Source organism: Falco rusticolus, chromosome 2, assembly GCF_015220075.1.
Source record: "Falco rusticolus isolate bFalRus1 chromosome 2, bFalRus1.pri, whole genome shotgun sequence".
NCBI classification, from domain to species: domain Eukaryota; kingdom Metazoa; phylum Chordata; class Aves; order Falconiformes; family Falconidae; genus Falco; species Falco rusticolus.
This window is the reverse complement of record NC_051188.1, coordinates 106,633,684-106,655,893: the sequence shown is the minus strand read 5'-3', so window position 1 is coordinate 106,655,893 and position 22,210 is coordinate 106,633,684. Positions and strand designations below refer to the sequence as shown.

The window sequence follows — 22,210 nt, the reverse complement described above, 5'->3', positions numbered from 1 at the left end:
TTTTGAAATTTTTAAAACGTCTGAATAAAGCATCTGTTTAAAATAAGTTCATTGCAAGGGTTCAATTAGCAGAATGAACTGAGTTAATAACTTAAGGCTTCTGTCAGTGTGTTCCTTCTGTGAAAATGATACAAACCCATTAAAAAGGCAATCTGTTTCACCCTATCTTTATTTCTTGTTAAAATATAAATTCAACGAAATACATGGAATAACATTTTTTTCTTTTATGAATATTTAAATATATGTACCATTTATAGTTCTATTTTTATTTAATGGAAAATTTGCATTCTACTTCAATGGGAAGCCTTGTATTTCTCAATCTAGTTTGGAAACTTAACATTGAATGTTTAGGTCAAAAGAAATGTCTTTGTAATTGTAAAATTAAATATTATTAATGTCCTGACGGACTTCTTCAGTCCCATAGGACTTTTCTACAAGGACAAAGTAGGAATGGATTAAAAATATTCTGTATAATATTAATAAATACTACAAATTCTTTGTCATGTAACAGGAAATATGTCCCTTTTGTAGTACTTTGTGATTCTTAGAGATACAATTTTGGTTTAGCTTTAAAAATTCTAGGATAGAGTAATATTTCCCCCTGTCCCACCCTGCTAAGGACAGAAATTAACTACGCAGTAGAACAAATTCTTCTCAATTCCTGAAAAGGAAACTAAGATTTGAGGGGTGGGGGTTGTTGTTTTATTTTTCATTATTTTCTCTCTTCTCCCACCCCCTAAGTGATTTTAAGATTCTTTAAAAGTTAGTGAGAAAGCATAAAGCTCATTTTGAAGCATCTTCTGAATGTTTCAGAATAAATGAAAGAACAGCCTGATTCCGTGCTTGCTTCTGAAACTTTAAATTTGACAAAAATATTTTTGCCTTTCTTCAGACGCATTTTCTTCTCCTTGATTTGAAAGCACTGTAATTAAGCAGTGATTTGTTTTCATAAGAACTAATATAAGTGTAATTATAAAAAGGTGAGTTGAGAGGACAAAAGATTGTATTGTTTCAGATTTTCTAAAATATTGAATCATTGTTCTGTTTACATTTATGTTATCCTTATGTCTATGCAAAAAACAAGGATGTGATTAATGCAATGCTTAAAAGGTTAAGGTGAGGTTTCAGGCTGGATTCAAAAGCAATAAAAAGTGTAACAGGAAACTTCATATTGCTTCACATTCATTTTCAGGGCCAGATCATAATAGTGGAAGATCGGAGTGTGCAGTCATTTGCTGTCTGGGTTTATGTGGGTTTTTTGAAAGTACCATGGAAAAAGCAATATACTATTTTTTAGCAGTTAATAGAGTTGAGTAAAAAAAAATAAGAATTAGACTCTTTGCTTTGTCAACCAATACAATTTCTTTGCTTTATTTTTGATGCATTTTTCAAGGTAGTTTGCTGTGCAAATTCAGAGATGGAAACTGGAACTGAGGTGGCTAATAGTCACACAGTTTTATGGAAGATAAAACCCCCTAATTTTCAACATTTTGTCCCTTACATCTCTTACTATTGCATGTTCTTTATTTTGGTACTTCATTATTAAAGCCAAACAAATACATGAGAGATCTCCGTCTTGCCACAAATGTACTGTGTTTTACTTTATACAGTCATGTTTGTTTTCTTGATGGGAGAAGAAGGTGGCAGCAGTTTAATCAAGTCAGTGTATGATGGGCTCTGAGAGGTTTTGACTTTTCGCTTATTCGTTGGAAAGAGGTACCATTCCTATCCCTGTGTGATGCACGAAGTGGTTAACGGAATACCCGCACAGAGCATGCTGTGCCAACAGTGTCTGGAGGCTTGCTGGGGTAGACTGAATTTTCTCTCAGGCTTATCATTAACTTAACAGGATAACACAAGAGTAATAGCTATATGTACACAGCATGTATGTGATGGGAGTGTGGTAACATTTTAAAATAATGACAGGTGAGACATTAATAAAGCATATATGTGTGTGTATACATACGTAGGTATAAATGTGCCAATTGCTAGGTTAAAAAGCTGTTAAAAATCAGACTATAATTCTGTTTTCCATTACAATTAATGCCTAAGGAACCAGGCTGCGGTGAACAATTTTGCTTAGTGATGGGCAGTGTAGCTGCCTTTTTTCATGGCAAAGCTCAGATTTTGATCTATGCAACCTTCCAGCTGGGACACAGTGTTCCCCGTAAGGTAACAGAGTGCTGGGCATGCAAGGGTGTGGCTGGTCATTTGTTAGGGTAGTAGGAATACATGTAAAGCTGTCTATGAAGCAGCTCTTCTGGGACACAGAGTAAAAAAAAGTCTTTTGTGTGAAAGGGGAAGATGAGTGAGGTGTGTTCTGAGTCTCCATTCTGGGTTGCCATTTGTTATGGCCATTTGGGCTGCCTCCATGTACCTTCAGTCACTTTTAAGAACTCTGTCTCCCTCTTCCTTCCCACCCTGTATCTGCAGCATTTGGATACAAAACACAAGAGAATACAATCTTTTTGGGTGAGATTTGAAACCTGTTTTGTTCAGGAGGGAACCTATGTTCAGAGCCTTGATGTGACCTGAGAACTGCAGGTGAGACAGAGGTTCTGATGAATGGGCGAGAAACCAGAGCAGGACAAATTCCAAGGTGTTTGTTTAGCTGTGAGGTGGACATTGTTTTTAATGATGGGAACGAATAACAAAAGAAGGAGGATTCAGGCATTTGTTTTCTCTGCAGTCTGAGAGTACCAGAAAGGTGTTCATGTTTTGTATGCAACACCACGAACAGAATAAATGTCTAAAGATGTCGCTAGTATCTCTGTTGTACTGAGAGATGTTTGTTAAAAAAACGCATATTGTCAATAAAATTAGTTTAAAATTGATTTGTTTTCAAATTGGTTTAGCCATTCAGATTCAATTTTATCTAAGACATTGAGGGGTTTCTAGACAACTCTTTCCTGAATAGCACTATGGGGCTTTTTGGCATTACACCCAAATTAACAGCATGCTGCGTTATTAAAAAATAAGAGAGCTGCAATTTTTACTTGGCGTAGATTTCTGCAAAGCAATAAAAGACTCCCTATGTTGATTACAAATATTGTAAAATGTTTACTTTACTCTATAAACTCGGGGCATTTCATGCTTGGATATATTACACCTGGCCTTTTAAGACCTTTTCCATTTTTTTGCTTGTATCTTGTTTGGCCATGGTTTTTTGATTTTTTTCAGAGATTTTTGAAGGACAAAACCAACGTGCCTTACAGAGAAAGCAAATACAATTAACAGAGTTGTGAGCAGGATGCATATTAGTTAGGAATCCTGGATTTAGTTAACACCTCCTCTTTTACTGATGGAAAGTTGCACTGTTTCCCAGTGCCCTCATTTCTCCATATTTAAAACAGGACTAAAATTGACCTGACATGCAAAAAAGCAATGCTGTTCTTTACTTCTGTGTTGAAATACTAGAATTTCTTTTCTATTAGATATTTGGTCATTATTAAACCAAACACAAGTTTGTCTTTCCCTGGTTTTAATGCTTACACAGAGAAGTCCCCAAACCTGATACACTACATGCTCCTGACCCTTGAAAGTATCAGCTGAAGAGCTACATGCAACTTCTCTGTGAGGTCTGTGCATCCCAAATCTCTCCCTGCATAATCCTGTATAAGCACAAAGCCTTCCCAACCAAAAAGTGAAGTCTTCAGATTTATGAATCGTAAAAATGGATTACAGCTGGCTAAAAGCTTCTTGGAAATGTTGATAAAATTGGCTTTTGCTAATATAGAAAGTCATATTTGCTAATATAATTAAGAGTCAAGGATGGGCTACTTCTGCCTTGGGCAGGAGAGAAGCTGGCATTGGACTTGTTCTGTGGGAGAGTGCAGGGACTCATTTCTCAAGTATTAGACTTTAGCTACTCATGTGATGGCAGGTCACATCCTAACCCCTGGAGCTGGCTGAGACCCAAGAATTTAGTTTCATAAAATAGTTTTGTGTTGTTTAATTTTGGTGGGTTTTTTTTTTTCATTGCAGCATTTTCACTGCAATTTTATTGCAGCAGAAGCATGGGTTTTCATGCCTTTTTGTGTAACACATGGATCAAGGGTGTAGCACATAGGAACAGGAGAACCCATCCTGGAACAGCTGGTGGACTGGAATCCTGAATGCTTCTTGCTGTGCTTGAACAGAACAGGGATGGAAATCTGAATCTCCAGCTTTGTTTTATGTTCTGAGAATGAAGAAGTTCTACTTTATAAAATATGTTCTTATGAAAGGCTCATATTTTTACTTATTTAGCTAAACTTTTTGCTGGTTCGTTGTTGGTAGCATTCAGTAGGTAGTTTTCATGCTGTAGCCTACTGCTATAAGGATTATTTTCCAGACATATTTCATGTTGAATAACACAGAATATCAGATAGAATTGACATTTATGAAAAATAGAAATATGAGTGCTAATGTTCCTACTGTGAAATTCTGGAGGCAGTAAGAAATTTTAATCAGCCATTAAATAATCAATAGTTACTAGTTCACAGAAAGTTTTGCAAAATTTTAATTTCTTTGGTTTCAGGATATTGAATGTTACAATTTTCAACAGGCCTTAAGGAGTTAGAAGTCTGACTCCCATTGAATTTAAAAGTGAATTGAACATTTTATCTCCCCAGGCTTCCTTGAAAATCCCTGATGCATGGGTTGGATCAGTTGTTCCTTTACTACTGAAAGCAGTGGATTGTGGACTCTAAATTCCTAGTCCTTCAAAAATGTATGGATCTGGATAAGGAGAAATGAAACATCCTTAGTTAAACTTTGAATTCTTAGAAGACTTTGTAGAGGGACTTTGAAATACCTCATAATGAGTAAATTCAGTTTCATTTTTCCTGTTGTTTACCTCTAGGGTCCATCTAACTGTGAAAAAGACCATGCGTTCTCAAAGATTTCATAACCTTTTCCTTTTTGTTGCATAATTTAAATAAGAGAACTCCTCTGTACTGGAGGAGATTTGTGGTGTGAAGACTGTTTATTGAAGACAACTTTTATTTTTTCCTACTCATAGTGCCAACAGAAAAAAAAGTACTTGCCATCTCTGTCTCTCTCAATATCTGAATCCACCTTTGGGTTCTTACCTTGAATTGCTCTGGAAAATATTCAGACTAACTTATTAGCCAGTGACTTTTTAGTTTATTATAATAATTTTGAGTTAATCAGTCTGAATTTTTGGGGAGAAATTCAGTCTAAAATTTCAGGTTTTCAGTAAATAAACTTTTCTGAATGTACTTGTTACCTTCCCTTTTAGTATCGCCTGATCAGTAATTCAGCCACCCGTCCCAATTCCTTGGCTCATACTGCCTCTGCATTATGTGCAGTCTCAATTAAGTTCAGAAGCAGTTCATATGGGCGCAGGTGAAATCTCTACTGTACATTGGTTCTTGGTGCATTTGAACCAGTTTCATTTCAGGTGAAGCTAATGTGGGAGATGCTCTCCAGTCACAGGCATTCAAAAACTCAGAAGCAAACTAGAGTTGAAATGTTCATAGTGTGGGGTATCAGGTCCTCAGAACTAAGATGTAGCCAGAATCTCCTCTAGCCTGGCAGTAAGAGCATTTTCTTGAAAAGGGGCTTGTGTGTATTGACATGCACAGAAAATAAATGGCTCAACTTTCATATTGCCTGAGCAACTGGACTAATAATTATATTTCTGTATTTAAAATAAGAAAAAAAAAAAAGTTGAAGGAACTAGCTGTGCTAGTTTTGGCCAGGATAAAGTGATTTTTCTTTATACTAATAGTAATAGTAATAATAATCAAGGCAATAATAATAATGACAACAACAACAATAATAATAGTAATAGTAATAATAATGATAATAATGATAATGATAATGATAATGATAATGATAATAATAATAATAATAATAATAATAATAATAATAGGCTGTGGTTTGGATTTGTGCTGAAAACGGTGTTGGTAACACCGGGATGTTTTAGTTACTGCTGAGCAGCGCTTACACAGAGTCATGGCCTTTTCTGCCTCTCGCCACCCTCACATAATTCTCTCCCCCATCCCACTGGGCCGGGGGCAGTGGGTAAGTGGGGCTTGGTTGCCAGCTGGGGTAAAAGCACGGCACTAGCCAACGGCCTGCCTTTCCTCTTCCATGGCGGGCATGACTTTTAAAGAAGAAAAGTGAGCTGGAAGGAAACACTGCTGGAATCTAGCCTCAGGAGAGGCCTTTCTTTGCAGCCATCATCTCATTGATAAAGGCACTCTCCCTACAGTTTTACATAAAAAAAACCAAAACCACATGAGAAGTGGGGTTATGTCCTGTCCTTAGCACCCCCTGTTGTCTAGCTTGAGACAGTGGTCTGATGAGCATGTCAAGGACTATTGTATTTTCTTTTTCCTTCCCTCCCATCCGGCCTTTACTTCAGTTTAGGGCAGAAATGGACAGAAAGGAGGAGGAGTCCTCCTCCTTTTCCCTGGACTGATACAATCTTTTCCATCCCTGGACTTTGGGAGCATTTGAGCTAGTGGCTACCACTTGCCGTAGACACCGCCCAGCTCCAGCTTGCTTGGCTCCCTGTGAGCCTGAGTGGCAGGCACGAGTTAGCCCAACCTGCTGTGCCAAGAGGAGACCTGAGGTTTCAGGGCCTTTCTGCTGGGCAGCTCCTACAGACTGGGTGGGAGGCAAGCTGAGGGTCAAACTCCAGGTTTAGAAATGCATAGCCTTAGGCTGAGTATAGCCTTGGTCTCTGTGAGGTGTAACAGCTCCTGGCTAATGGTAAAAAACCAGCAGCCCATTATGGCCAGGCAGTAGGATGAGATCTGCAGGGAGGACAGTTTTGTCTGCTTCAGAAAGATGGGATGTATTTAGCATCGGTAGGGACCAGGTGTATCAGCCTTTGAATCTGCTGTTGTAAGCCACAAGTTCCCTCACCAAATTCTATCATGTAGCCTCTTAAAAAATTACTAAATGTCCTTTCATTTGTTCTGCTCCACAGATCAAACTAAAACATGCTGCAGAAGGCTGTCCATTTTGTCAGAAGTTGTCACTTTTAAAAGCAAAAAGTGGTAAATAAGAGTTATCAACCTCTGAAGACACATTTCCGTTTGATAGTTATCTAATAGTAGAATAATGGAGATCTTTCAAAGTGTATGTGTAAAGCAGCATATTATTAAGCCACAGATATTGTCTACATTCAAAAATTAGGGTGTTTTAACTTCCTCTGTTTGGAGTCTATTTTGTATATCACAAGAAGATAGGTGTAGATCAGAAGACAGCCATGGTCCTGGCAAGTGATGGATATATGTGAGCGAGAACTTCCTGTGAGATACTGACCTGGTCACGGTCAGCTGCCCTGGAATTTGTTAAGTAATCTATCTAATATGTCTAAAGAGCAGTGTATCAGAATCAATCCATCCAAATGCCTCAGGAAGATCAATAAAAAGATAATAAATCCGATAATTCTCTGTGATCTGCTCTGCTGTGAAGCTACTGGGGAAGCCTTGTACAGTATGAACATTAATTCTAGTACACATTTGTTAGGGTGACAAATGCTCTGTGCCAGAACTGTGGCTGGTGAAAAATAAATTTCAGATTCATTTTCAAACTGTTTTCTGCGATAATCTGTCGTGAAACTGAATGTCAACAAATGGCAGTTGCTGAGGACATTTTCAAAAGGGAAATAGACCCAAAGTTTACAGAAGATTTCCAGCCTCTTTTTGCTTTTGTGAAACTCTCAATTCCAGTTCAGCAAAAGAAAGATTTCTGTCTTTTCTAATTTTTCTAATTTTAAACCCATCTTAATTATAATAAACCATTCTTTAAGTATAATACAGTCAATACAAAGGCTGAAGAGGTAATATATATATTTAGATAGTTAATATCCTTACAAAATTAGGAACATTAATTATCAGTCTTTTATGACAAGGGGAAAAAAAACGCTGTTCAGACACAGTCCTGGGATTCAATATTTTTTTTTTATTTCATTAGACTATGCTAGGTATAGAATAAGTGTATAATCTAGAAATGATGCCACATATGGTTTGTTTATTATTTTTCCATTTGTCACACCAGTTCAAACACCCTTAGGAAAGAACTCTGGCACTTCTGAATGTGTGAATGAATGACATAAGAGGAGTGACTTTTCTCAGGGCAAATCAGCACATCTAGGAAATATTTTTGAATGTTTAAAATTCTCGGAATTCTATTTCTGAGCTTCATTCTAAAAATGTTCAAAATCTGGGGACTAGCTGCATCTTTTCAAATGAACTCCAGAGGCTTTAAAGACTGAGAATAGTATTTTAGCCATCTTCTAAATCTTGGTCAGTGAAAGAAATTGGGATTTCTTTTAAAAATAAAGAACAGAAACAATGAGTTGCTCTGCTTTTACTTTTGTAAATTGAAACATCAACTATTAATTCACATTAAACACTTCACAATCTGAGTCTGCTAAATTGCAGCATTTGGATCATAGACGTTTTAAAATTTCATTAATTGTGATAATTTTCACATTCTTAAATTTTTGCTGCACAAAAATCTGACCATGCCTTAAAATAAAAAAAAGAAATACTCTTTGTCTTATTTGTTAATATCACCATACTATCATAGTATTTTCCTTTCATGAATCTAGAAAAGGAAAAATTTACGTTGATAGCAAAGCAGATGATGGAATTAAAGCACTCCCCTACCACCAGTCAGTGAAGTCTTGTTCCTCAGACATGCAGATTCTGCTGATGCGAGCTCAGAGGCCTTGTTGCATTGTTATAAATTCAAGTCAATGATGTTTCGTTTTGATGGGTGCCAGTTCTGGGATGCAATCTCCAAAGAAAAGAACTCAGTCTTACTTTAAATGTCATCTCTAACAGTAGACACTTAGTTTTACACCCTTTCTGCTCCAATTAGTGATATTGCAGTGAAGATAATAGGAATAAATTTATTAAACTTTTGCCTGCAGGTTTCTTGGTGCCTAATGAAACTCAGCTCAAAAGTTAAGTAGCCAGTTTTAATAAGTACTGATGTCCTTAAGTAAATTCAGCAAGATACATATATATACCTGTAACACTCGGTGAAATCACAATGGATTTCAGGCAGTAATACTGGTGAAATAAGTAAGTAAAGAAGCCCTTATAATCTTAGTGGCTTGCTTTTTGGGTTAGCCAGTAGTTACATTGTTAGAGTTATCTTCAGAAACACCAAAATGGTGCTACCCAAGTAATTCCGGAGACTGTACTGGAGCACTGTAATCGTTTCTAGTACAAAAATGTCAGGATTAAGAAGGAAGTGTTTCAGATTCTTGTTTCTAGTGTTTCTTACTGTTGGGAAAGAAAAAATAAAACAATGGGAAAATAATAGATGAAAAAGAGTTGACTTAGCCAATTGCCATTTGAAAGGAGAAGGGAGAAGACAAAGCCTTGATTCACTTTCCATATTTCATAAGATCTCAGCTCTTGTTCGTTCCCTTACTTTCACCAGAGTGTAAATTGACTGCTGTCATGGCATTGAATTCTGAAGGAGTATTTTAACAAAATGATATTTCAAGGAAGCTGTAACGGTGGCACAAAAGCAATGATAGGAGTGTTTCCTTTTATCCAATGAAGAGATACTGGTGTAAGTTGTTCAAACTATTAGCATAGCTACTTTTGGAAATAAACAAAGATGGCTCATAAAATTTTCCTTTGTCAATAGCAAATTCAGATGTTGTATGTTTATATTAACATGTGGACAAAACTAGGATAAATCCATGTTCAGACTAGTGCAGTACGAACTTTTTTGCCTGCTGTGCTTTTATAAGGCCACAGGTTCATCCAGGTCATTAGAGTTCAACTTAGCTATACAAGTGTCCTAGAATAAGGTGAGATAGCACTAATGCAAATTAAAATCAGCTGTTTATGGCAGTGTAGAAATACAAGTTATTTCTGATTGGAGGCACAATGTTTCATTTCTGCCCATTCTTTCTCTGTGAGGGTTATTTCCTAACTGGGACAGACAAATTCTGGGTTGCTTAATGCAAAAAATGACGCAACATGGAGATGATATATTTGAGGGCTCATGCTTGCAGGCACTATGTTTTTAACGTCTATAGGAAATATCAGTAGATAAATAAATAGTCAAAAAATGAGGCCAAAAGAAGAAAGGAAGGATGGTGCTTTCCATAACAGGAATTGATATTCAGAAGTGTCATCCCAAGTGGTCAAGGATCAAAAATCAGGGAGCAAGCAGACTAAATGAATGTTGTTGTTTTCTGTCAACTCATTCTGAAGCTGGAATAGGAACACATTGCAATGTGATGAAGTATTGAGAGTCCAAGGTGTATTAATAGCCCATAAAACTTCTCAACTGTGTACGAAGAAAGTAGGCTCTCTTCTGTTGAATTCTTTTAGTGCCAAAGTATTTATAATTAATACTCATGAAGCACTGCAATTTGTACTTTCATTGTATGTATTTTAAGACAATAATCCAAGTGACAAACAATGTTCTTAGTTGTAAATGTCATAAATTCAGTCACCTTTGCTCAAGTAGTTTGAACGTTATCATCCTTCATAGTCAGTTGTTGGGTCTTCCACACTAATTCTTGGAAAAGGGAAGAGCACTACACTCTATTCAGCCAGTGCTGACTGTTCAGCACTGTACAGAATGCATTTTTCAAAGTGTCCACTTTTCCTGTTTCTACCAAATTTTTTGGACAGATTGGCAATCTTCCTTTCTTTTCTGCACACTTTGGAAAAAGACCAGCTTTAGTTCCTCAGGTGCTGCTCTGGTGACAGGCTGAGAAGATGCAGCCCTGAGAGCATGGGGTTGAGGTTTCACTTCTGAAACAGAAGAAATACCACAAGACTGGGTCACTAGCTTGTTTGAAATTAGGGACTGGCTGTGAGCAGAAACTTACTGCATCTTTCTTTTAGAAAACGGTTTAACCCATACAATTCTTCGGTGGGGCTTGATGATTTATTTTTAACTGTTTTACTCTTCTATCTTAATTTGGAAGGCAGTGGGACATTAATATTTCACAGTAATTTGTTCCTATTAAACTTACCTTAAATAAGAGATGCTCATTCCCTATCCAAGAGAAGAACTGTGGTAGCATTTAGAGTATAATGTCTCAGTATCATAAAATTTTGTTTTGGTACTTTTTTTCCCCTCCCGTGAGATCTGTTGTCTCTCACAGAGTTTGGTTTTGTTTTGCATTAGGAACAAAAATTTTGATTTCCATTCTAGCTGTATTTCTGGCCCTCCACAAGATGTTGATTTAAGATAGGTGTGCTATAGTCCCTGATTAAAGCCTTACACTTCATAATTTTGAACATACTTTATAATTTATTATTTTGTGGACTTTGATATCTTGTCTTCATCATTTATATATTGAATGTCAAGTTTGCTCAGCTATGAAGTAAATGGTGCTGCTGGGAACCCATATCAGCTTATTTAAAGTGGATCTGACCAGAATTCCTTGACAGATAAATTTGTGTCAAGCATTCTGCATAAATGTTTATCCCCTGAAAGCTCTGGGGGTTTTTTTAGGGCATAGTACATGTTTCAGGTTATTCTCCTATGCCTATTACTAAGATTGACTATCACTGTAAAAGTGATCAGGGACATCATTTTATGCAAAGTAGTTGTAGAGATATTCATTATGGTTTTTTTTTTGTTGTTTTTTTGGTTTTTTTGGTTTTTTTTATGGTACATAGTTTTACACCCTTTTCTCACCAGGTTGAAACTATGTGAAGGAGAATGTAATACTGTGGTACAGCTACAGTGTTTTGTACTGAATTGAGTACCAGTTGAAGAACTGAATTTTCAATTTATTCCATAAGCTGCATAACAAAACCAACAATGCCAGCACCTGATTGCATTAAAATCTGTATTTCAAGGGTTAACAGTGTCATGCAAAAAGTGGTTGAAACCCAGTAATTTTACCTGTTCATGGCTTTGCCTGTGGGGATTTCTGTGTATGCTAGTAAAGAAAACCAATTAGAAGCATGTCAGACTTGTTTTCTTGTTTGGACCTACTTATCCACTTACTTTCAACCAAAAAGTTTGTCTTGGAGAAATAATTATTTTATTATTGGATACATCCATTATAAGGAACACATTTGCATTCTGCAGGTAGGCGCTTGGTTTGCAAACTTCTTAGAAAAAAATATTGAAAATATTTATTTTCTGTCTTCAGTCGATAAAAGAACTTCAAACTCAGAAAGACACTTCATTGCAAAACATTTTCTTTTTGCCTTAAAATGACATACTTTAGCTGTGGTCTGCATACCTTTCATTAGAAGAGTGCTAGTGAGGTTCTGCTATTCCAAACAAAGAGGGTAAGAGATACATGAAGTCATTGGTACTTTATACAGTAAAGGATCAAATTAGTCTTTTGTAAATGCGATTGCTATTCTATTGAAGTTGTGCATGTTTACAAACTACCTTGAATTTGGCTCAAAATCTGCTGATGACTGTAAAAAGAGAATGCCTGAAAATAATGTTTATAGTTTTTATATATTTTTAAAGGAGTTTCTACTCCTTGTGGTCTCAGCTTTTTCTTTAATAACCAACAACTCCTTCTCCACGTCCCCTTTCTGTATACAAGACCATGTGGATTTAGGAGCAGCAGTCAGTTTCCACCTTGATTAATACACTATCAAAAATTTAACAAAATTCTAATAATATGACCTTCAATTTGACATACATAGACCTCTTTAGTTCACTTATGTCTGATACTACAATGCTTATCTATACACATCTACAATTATAGCGAATTCTCAAACCATCGCCATAGTATTTAGCATTCCATTGTATACTGGATGCTTGGCAAATACAAGAAAGATTATGAACCAAAGTAATAGTGTCATTACTTCTAAATAGTGAAGATCAGTTTTTCAAAGAAAGACACTTTATTATATTTATAAACTGGATCAATTTTACTGATGATGCATAACCCATAAAAACATGGCTTGAACTCTAGATGTCAAGTTGAGTTTGCCAGGTTCAGGAGTGGTGAAGTCGTCATATTTTTTTTCTTTCTTTTTTTTTTTTTTTATTTCCTTGTGAAATATCAGACTTGGTAGGGATAAATGGAACAACATTAATCTCGGAATTAAACAGTGCAATGTTCTTACAGAGTCATTGTTTCTGAAAGAACTGAGCATTGTCTTTATGTTACAGGCCTGGAAAGTAACATTTTCTGTAGATGTCAGCTTCTGTCTGGTGTGATGCCCTATTCTTCTGCTGAAGCCACATGCAGCACTGAGTAGTACTGGCAAATAGAAGAGGTCTTTTGGAATAAGGTAGGTTTCTTTTCCACAAGGGCACAGATGGATGGTTTTTCATAGTTTTCTGTTTAACATAAATGAAGTCAAACAGCTATTTTAAGTCTTCTGAATTTTGGAGACATGTTACCTATCTCACAGCCATTGCTCCTATTGGTTGTACCTGTAAAATTATCAGTAGAAGGTATTTTCAAGGTATTACCAGTGCACTGCAGCAAAACCCACCATTCAAGATCAGCAACAAAACCTAGGAAATAAAAGAACATATTTTAAATCTTGTCATTGGTTGTGAGAAAAAATAATGTCTGTAATATCAATGATTTCTATAATGTACAACATTCTTTGCTTGTAATTGTAAAGATTATTGAAAGAGCAGAAGAATCAAGTGCATATGGTCTTTCTTCAACATGGTGCTACAACAAATGGATTAGAGCAAATCTGACCTGGGAAAGCAAAAATGAATATAAATGAAAAGCTTAGAACTGGGGAAACTGGGAAAGAGACTTTTGCTTGGGGATGGCCCCTTCATTAGCAAACCCTGAAGAAGTGCTATAGGGCAGTTGTAGAAATATGACAATGGAGGGAGGCAGTTGTGAAAACAGAGTCTTGTGCTGTGTCCATGTTTCACTTCCCCTTGACTTGTCATTGGTTTTGGTGGCTCCCTCTGTGTTGGTATCTATCAAACAGAGCTGTTAATGCACTCAGGTGTTATACTGGGCTACAATGTTCTATGAGCTTTCACTAGTCTCACAGCTAATGTTCCAAAGCATTTTTGGCATGTTGTGACTGTTACCTGTGACTACAAGTGTACTCTGTGGTCTCTGCGTATGTGTTGTCAGAAATAGTGCTTCTTAATTAGCGCTCCATAGCTGAGGTTATTTCCTAATAGAATGGTTTAATGAGAGTGACTCTGAGAAATGTTTACTTATATTTATATTATTTATGCCCATCATCTCTGGTTAAAGTGCAGTGCGATGAATAGATAGAAGGCCCAATAATGCTGACCGGACCCAGCCCAACGATAGGGAAGCCTGCTGCCTCCCTGGGGCTCGAGCAAAGGATGTTACTAGAAAAGACCCTTGCCTGGCACGGCCCTCTGAGTACTGCCCCCATTACTGGTCTTCCAAGTGGGCAATGATGAAGTCCAAGTGACAAGAAGTCTGAGGGCAATCAAGAGAGTCCTCAGGGCTTTGGGGTGACTGGTTGAGGGGATCAGGAGCACAAGTAGTGTTTTCTTCTATCCTGCCAGTTGCAGGGAACGATAAGGCACATAATTGGAAGATCTCACAGATCAGCACCTGGCTCTAGGCCTGGTGTCAATGGCTAAATTTCAGGGTTTTTGATGATAGGTCAATTTACACAGCACCAGGCCTGCTGGCAACAGATGGGGTTCACCTGTCTCAAGGGGGAAAAGGATCCTAGGTCAGGAGTTAGCAGGGCTCATTGAGAGAGCTTTAAGGTAGATTCAGAGGTGGAAGGGAATAAAACTGAGCTCGTTAGAGATAAGCCTAGGGGTGTCATGCCAGGGTTGGAGGTGAGATCAATAGCGCAGCTGAAGTGCACATATGCCAAAGCCCAAAGCATGGGCAGCAAACAGGAGGAGATGGAAGCCATCGTGCAGCAGGAAGACATAGTCGCCATCATGGAAACATGGTGGGGTGACTCACATGACTACAGTGCTGTCATGGGTGGCTACAAACTCTTCAGAAGGGATAGGCAAGGAAGGAGAGATGGTGGGGTAGCTCTGTATGTCAGGAAGTGTTTTGACTGCCTAGAGCTTAATGATGGTGACAATAGGGTTGAGTGTTTATGGGTAAGAATCAGGGGGGAGGGCCAACAAGGCTGATATCCTGGTGGGAGTCTGTTACAGACCACTCAACCAGGATGAAGAGGTAGATGAAACATTCCACAAGCAACTGGGAGAAATGCCAATGTCACTAATCCTCGTTCTCATGGAGGACTTCAACTTACCAGATGTCAGCTGGACATACAACACAGCAGAGGGGAAATGGTCTAGGAGGTTCCTGGAGTGTATGAATGAGAACTTCCCAACACAGCTGGTCAGTGAGCCGGCCAGGGGAGATGTCCCGCTGGACCTGCTGTTTACAAACAGGGAAGGACTGGTGTGTGATGTGGTGGTCAGAGGACATCTTGGGCACAGTGATCATGAGATATTAGAGTTTTTGGTTCTTGGAGATGGAAGCAGGGTCAGCAGAACTGCTACCTTGCAATTCCGAAGGGCCAACTTTGGCCTATTTTGTTTAAGAGCCTGGTTGACAGAGTCTCTTTGGAGATAGTTCTGAAGGTCCAAGAAGTCCAGGAAGGCTGGACATTATTCAAGAAGAAAGTCTTAAAGGTTCAGGAGCAGGTCATACCCATGTGCCAAAAGACAAGCTGGCAGGGGAGAAGGCCAGCCTAGCTGAACAGAGCTTTGGCTGGAACTTGGGGGGAAAAAAAGGAGTGTTACCATGTTTGGAAGAAGGGGCAGGCAATTCTAGAGGACTATAAGGATGTTGTGAGGTTATGCAGGGCAAAGATGAGAGGCAAAAGCCCAGCTAGAGCTCAGGCTGGCCACTGCTGTAAAAGATAATAAAGAATGTTTTTACAAATACATTAGAAACAAAAGGAGGGCCAAGAACAATCTTCATCCTTTATTGGATGCAGCAGGGAACATAGCCATAAAGGCTGAGGTAGTTAATGCTTGCTTTGCCTCAGTCTTTAATAGAAAGACCAGCTTCCCTCTGGGTATTCAGGCCCCTGAGCTGGAAGAGAGGGATGAGTAGGAGCAGCATGAAGTCCCCATAGTCTAGGATGAAATGGTTAGTGACCTGCTGCTCCACTTACACATGCACCAGTCTAAGGGTCTGGATGGGATCCACCCAAAGGTACTGAGGGAGCTGGTGGAGGAGCTTGCCAAGCCACTCTCCATCATTTACCAACAGTCCTGGCAAAGTGGAGAGGTCCCAGAAGACTGGAGGTTAGCCAATGTGATGCCCATCTACAAGAAGGACAGGAATGAGGATCCAGGGAACTACTGGCCTGTCAGCCTGATCTCAGTGCTGGGGAAGGTTATGGAGCAGATCATCCTGAGTGCCATCACATGGCACGTGCAGGACAGCTCGGAGATCTGGCCCAGCCAGCATGGGTTTATGAAAGGCAGGACCTGCTTGAGAAACCTGATCTCCTCCTATGACAAGATGACCCATCTAATGGATGAAGGAAAGGCTGTAGATGTTTTCTACTGAGCCCTTAGTAAAGCCTTTCTCACTGTCTCCTACAGCATTCTCCTGGAAAAACTGACTGTTCATGGCTTGAATGGGAGTGCTCTTCTCTGGGTAAAAAGCTGGCTGGAAAGCCAAGCCCAAAGAGTGGTGGTGACTGGAGTTACGTCCAGCTGGCGGCCAGTCACAACTGGTGTTCCCCAGGGCTCATTACTGGGGCCAGTTCTCTTTAATATTGTCAATGATCTGGATGAGGGGATTGAGTGCACCCTCTAGTAAGTTTGCAGATGACACCAAGCTGAGCAGGTGTGTTGATCTGCTTGATGGCAGGAAGGCTCTGCAGAGGGGTCTGGACAGGCTGGACTGATGGACCGAGGCCAATTGTATGAGGTTCAACAAGGCTCAGTGCCGGGTCCTGCACTTGGGTCAGAACAAGCCCATGCAACTCTGCAGGCTTGGGAAGAGAGGCTGGGAAGTGCCTGGTAGAAAAGGACCTGGAGGTGTTGGTTGACAGCCACCTGAACATGAACCCGCAGTGTGCCCAGGTGGCCAAGAAGGCCAATAGCAACTGAGCTTGTATCACAGTGTGGCCAGCAGGACTAGGGAAGTGATAGTCCCCCTGTACTCTGCACTGGTGAGGCCACACCTGGAATCCTGGGTTCAGTTTTGGGCCCCTCACTACAAGACAGACATTGAGGTGCTGGAGCGCGTCCAGAGAAGGGCAACGAAGCTGGTGAAGGGTCTGGAGCACAAGTCCTATGAGGAGCAGCTGAGGGAACTGGGGTTGTTTGGTCTGGAGAGGAGGAGGCTCAGGGGGGACCTTACTGCTCTCTACAGCTACCTGACAGGAGGCTGTAGGCAGGTGGGGGTAGATTTCTTCTCCCAGTTAACAGGTGACAGGACAAAAGGAAATGGCCTCAAGCTGTTACACCAGGGGAGGTTTAGATTGGAAATTAGGAAAAATGTCTTCACTGAAAGTGTGATCAAGCATTGGAACAGGCTGCCCAGGGAGGTGGTGGAATCATCATCCCTGGAGGTGTTTAAAAAAGCTGTAGATGTGGTGCTCAGGGACATAGTTTAGTGATGGACTTGGCAGCCCTGGGTTAACAGTTGGACTTTATGTTCTCAAAGGTATTTTCCAACTTATATGATTCTATGATACTGCCTGAAGATATTGGTTCCAGTTTACTGTTTTCTCACTGGGAAAAGACATCTTGAGGTGAGAGTTTGTTACTTAAACATGGGACTGGTAAGTATGATGCAAAACCTGCAAAAGAGCTACATCCATCTGTAATGGCAGCTGAGCCCTTGGCAGGCTACCGTAGCGCATGCATAATGCACTAGTTGCCTCTGCCTAGCAGTCCTATCCTATCTATCAGATTTCTGTTGCAGGGAATCATGCAACCTGACGTGATTCTGTTTGGATTGTGGCAGACTGTAATCCCAGATTCAGAGATGAAGTTGTAAGTGGGGGTACCTGGAGACCAGCAATGAGAGAAGGGTTGAAATGAAGCAAGTAAGGCAACCACTAGGAAGATCTAAGACAGTAGGGGGGCTTAATTTATTTTATTTTCCATTGATTGCTTTTCCTACTTCTACTCTTCATGGGCTAGCAACTCACCACTTTCAAATGAGTGACATCTTTTCTGAGTTGTTCTGTCATGCATTATTTCACAAAAAGAAATGTATTAATTGCTCTATGCTGTACTGCATCCCCTCATTTTGTACAAAGTGTAAGGGAAAATATTACGGTTGGTATCTGACATGTGGAACTAATTTGCCTCCGCTGGAGTTCAGGGAGAGGTCTTGGCTATTGCAGTGGAAGAAAACATTATGAATTATAGGCACCTCGCCTCATGATGCTTCATTTGTAGTTTCCATTTGTGACGATATACTATGAATAAAATATGGGACGATACCCCAGCCCTGTTGAAATCAGTAGGAGTTTTTTTCCTAACTTCAGCTAGGGCATGACCCTGGGAATCCGTGCTGGCTCCTGGTGAAGGATTTGTTCTGTTCATGCCTCTAACTAGACCTCCTCTGAGGATGTAGTTTTTAATATTACTACCAAATCTGCTTCTTAGGTAATAATTCTCTATTATTGAAGTTTATTTGTACTTGATTTGGGGGATCCTTAGCTCAAAGAAAAACATGTTTCTATACCTAGATTTTTCTATCCTTAAATATGACAGTATTGTTAGGAGTAATTATAGACTGACTGTCAGGAAATAGAATCCGATAAAAAGAGAGAAAGTACTTCAGAATAATTTCCCAAAGGGTGGGATGGCAATGCTATAGGTAAGATACAACATAAAACTATTCAGCTTGTTGAAGTCTGTAAGATGGACTGCGAGAAACAAGGCTTAACTCTGAAAGAGTAGATCACTTAAGAGCCTTTTAGCAGCTCCAGTTTCTACAAACACACACTCTTTCGTCAAGCATACTGTGGATTTTCCTTTACCAAATGTTTTGATTTGATAAGCTTATTTTTGTCTGTGGGTAAAAAGTTGTTCTTAAGTATTTTTGTTCCTTTAGTAATAGACTCTTTCACTCTCCTACAGTTAGAGCATGTATTGCCTACAGTTCATTCATAACTTATAAAAACTTCTACTAAAGGTCATCAGAATTCATGTTTTGTAAATAATTTTTCTTTCCTATCAGCTGATGTACTGCTTAACTGCTCTTTGCTCTGCTGTATTCCACCCATTGTGTAGAGCAAGCACAAGAGTATATTAAAATTGGTGTGCGACATATGGACCTAAATTTTGTTTGTAAAAAGCTTGAGTGCTACATCAAAACTTTTTCTGACTCTGGAATATTTTTGTAATGCAAGTATTAATTGATTTGGGAAAAGGGACAGATGTAAAATGCTGATTGTGCTCTCATCTGGTATCTTTTTTGATTTCTTCATTTCAGTATCTCAGGTTCATTAAGCTCATTCATCAGCTCTTATTAGAAGTTCCATTCTAGTGTGGACCTTGTTGAGGAAACTTACAATGTTTTTTATTAAAAATCCCTCTCAGTTTGGGCTGGGTCTTTAGATTACATCTGTAAAAACTTTGTACAGTGTATGTGTGCATATGCACATGTATGTGCACGTATCTGCTTATGTTGTGGGTTGGAAGCTGAGTGGTAGAGATACTAAAAGAAATCTTGTACATGTTCAGGCTAAAGTGTCCATAAGAATGCTCGTGTTATGCTTTGTTATACAAAGTTATGCCAGGAAGGAAGGGCATGAAGGTATTAAGTAATTTATTGCCTACTCCTATGGTGCTAATTTACCATTTTATGCTCCCTGCATTTTGCTTCATTCCTTTAAAACAATATACAAACCATACCTTCCAGATTGAAATCCCTTAGTGGACTACATCCCTATAGATAAGTATCCTTGTACTGGTGCTTCCCCTTATTTAAGATGGTTAGCATTGCAGAGGGGATGCAGAGCTAAGATTATTTTCACCAGGGAGGAAACACCATGTGTGTGTAGCATGGGGATTGCTGCATTTGTTTCTGTGTGCTCTTCCTGGTGTCATAGTTTGTTAGCTTATTAGTGAGTTTTTAGAGATCTTTAGGACAGTGATGCTGTATAAGTAATAAACTAAAATATTTAATCTTGTTAGTTTCTGTAACTTTTTGATCAACTCACTTTATCAGTATTAAGCCTTTGCTTTGTTAATTAACTTGCCAAAACATACCACTTACTCAACTGGAAGAGTACCTACAAAGCAAGACCCTAGCGGTGTTCTCATCACAGTTATCCTAGGTTTTCAAAACGTTTAAAATACCTTGGAGGTAGATGATCTTAAACTAATTTGTAAAGGAACCGGTATAAATAAATCATTTTATATACAAGATTTCATAGTGATAAGAAAGTTTGATGGAGGGAAAATGATTCGGTGCAATTTGTAACTTGGAGAACATAATACATTTGACTCCTTTTTCTGTATAATACAAAGAGTTCATATGTTGCACAATGTTCATTTTTAATTAAACATTTTATCAGCACACAGCCTTTTATTGACATTCCTCATAATAGAGCTGATAAGATCTTAACCTACTCTTCAATAAAGCAATGTAAAACTCAATATTCTGGCACACACTGTTCCCTTCAGAATTAAACACATGATTTTCTGATTTAATTTAAAAAAAATCTTATGTACTTTTATTCACATTTATTTACTTTAACTTCTCAGATTTATGCTGTTGTTTGACTTATGCAATTTGAATGCCAACATTTCTTGGATTATTACTCCTGTTTGCTTGAGCTTTTAGCTAGCTGGACCATTTTATTGAATTTTTCCTCCTCTCTTTTCCTTTTTAAAATTTTCAATAGAGTGATTTATAACCAAGCCTTGTTTCCTACTGTACCTTTTGAGTTCAATTTTGATGAGGTGCACTAACTTCACTCACTACTGCCCTAAACATAGGTTTATAGAATTTCTGCTGTCACAGAAATTCCTTCAGATACGACATCAGCAGATTCCTGAAGATGTTCCCAAAGATGAATTGCAAAGTTGTTCCCTGTCAGAAACCTTAAAGATGCCTGTGATATAAAGCTTCCCAGGATCATGCATTTAGTCATACAGATAAACAACCCTGTAGCTTGGCAGGATTTTCTCACCTCCAGCAGAGTTGTAGCAAGGGAGTAAGGGGGTGGGAGTCAATCCCTTCACTTGGTAGTGGCTACTGTGGTGCCTGCTGACCGAGGAGACACCTGAAGACAAGCAAGGAGTTGCCAGAAGAGCAGCATCTGGAGAGGATAAGCCTAAGTCTCTCTTCCAGGGTTTGCTGTCTACTATGTTAGATTTTTTGTCAGAAACTAGTATTCCTCTGCATGCAAAAAGCAGGATTCTCTAACACTTTGCTGCAGCAAGTCACCCCTTATGAGTTGAGCACCCACCGTACTCATCTAAGTAGGTGTTATATGCAGAAGATATGACACCTGCCCACTTGCTGACCATCAGGTGTTGCAGGACCTCAGTAATCTCCTAACCTCTTGCTATATCAGCTGTCTCAGATGATAACCACTCAGCTATCCTGTGCTTTTTCTTTCATACTTTGGAAAACTAACTCTGGGTATTTGCTGTTCATCTTTATCCTTGTATCCCAGATGTGTCACTGTTCACTGTAAATGGATATTGATTTTATCTGATCATTTTGAGATAATTTAATGAACTGATTTGAAAATACTTTGTGTAATACGTCACAGAAAATGCAGAACTGCCTTGCACTTTGGAAAGAGTTTTAAAAACTGGGGAATGCTAAGCTCACCTGTTGAGGGTGTATTCCTTACACCCTCACAGATTTCCAATCTTGCTTTGTCAGCATAGCAGAAGTTAAAAATCACATAGGGCCTCTGAGAGTCGGAAGTTACCACGTGCCAGATGTGTGTATCTTTCAAGTTCTTTTGTCATCTACAAGGTCCAAATCCTCAAGGATAAATAGGTATGTAATATAGTGAACTAAGTAGTTATTAGATGCTTGAACTAAACCTAAATTTCTGATTTTGTCCTGATTTTTTTTTTTTTTCCTCTTGGATGCTCTTCCCCCCAAAACCTCCAGGAAAATATACTGCCATGTTATTGGAAACATAAAGTTTTGTATTCAGATACTTTAGCTGCTGGGAGACAAAAGTATTGGAGAGCCTGGAAAGCATGAAAGTGTGTGACTTGAAAGAAACAGTGCGTTGTGGTTTGTTAATTGTTCTAGAAGGTAATTGTTTAGGAAAAAGGAATAAATCTATCAGAGTATGTAGCAGACCCATGGCTAGCTACATCTGTTACACTG

General features: G+C 38.8%; 1 long non-coding RNA gene across 2 annotated transcripts in view; it reads left to right on the top strand.

Annotated features, from left to right (window-relative positions):
* The window catches only part of LOC119143756, a 301,625-nt gene that overhangs the window by 94,619 nt on the left and 184,796 nt on the right, over nt 1-22,210 (top strand). For both annotated transcript variants that reach the window (XR_005102782.1, XR_005102781.1), the window contains exon 2: nt 13,099-13,220. This is a non-coding gene — a long non-coding RNA (uncharacterized LOC119143756). The remainder of the gene's footprint in view (nt 1-13,098; nt 13,221-22,210) is intronic.